Here is a 224-nt window from a genome sequence, read left to right on the forward strand (position 1 = left end):
GAAATGCTGGGCTGGAAGAAGCACAAGCTGAAATCAAGATTGCCAGGAGAAATATCAGTAACCTCAGATATGCAGATGACACCACCCTTATGGCAGAAAGTGAGGAGGAACTAAAAAGTCTCTTGATGAAAGTGAAAGAGGAGAATGAAAAAGTTGGCTTAAAGCTCAACATTAAGAAAACAAAGATCATGGCATCCGGTCCCATCACTTCATGGGAAATAGAT

This window comes from Bison bison, unplaced genomic scaffold, assembly GCF_000754665.1.
Source record: "Bison bison bison isolate TAMUID 2011002044 unplaced genomic scaffold, Bison_UMD1.0 scf7180017863958, whole genome shotgun sequence".
NCBI lineage: Eukaryota > Metazoa > Chordata > Mammalia > Artiodactyla > Bovidae > Bison > Bison bison.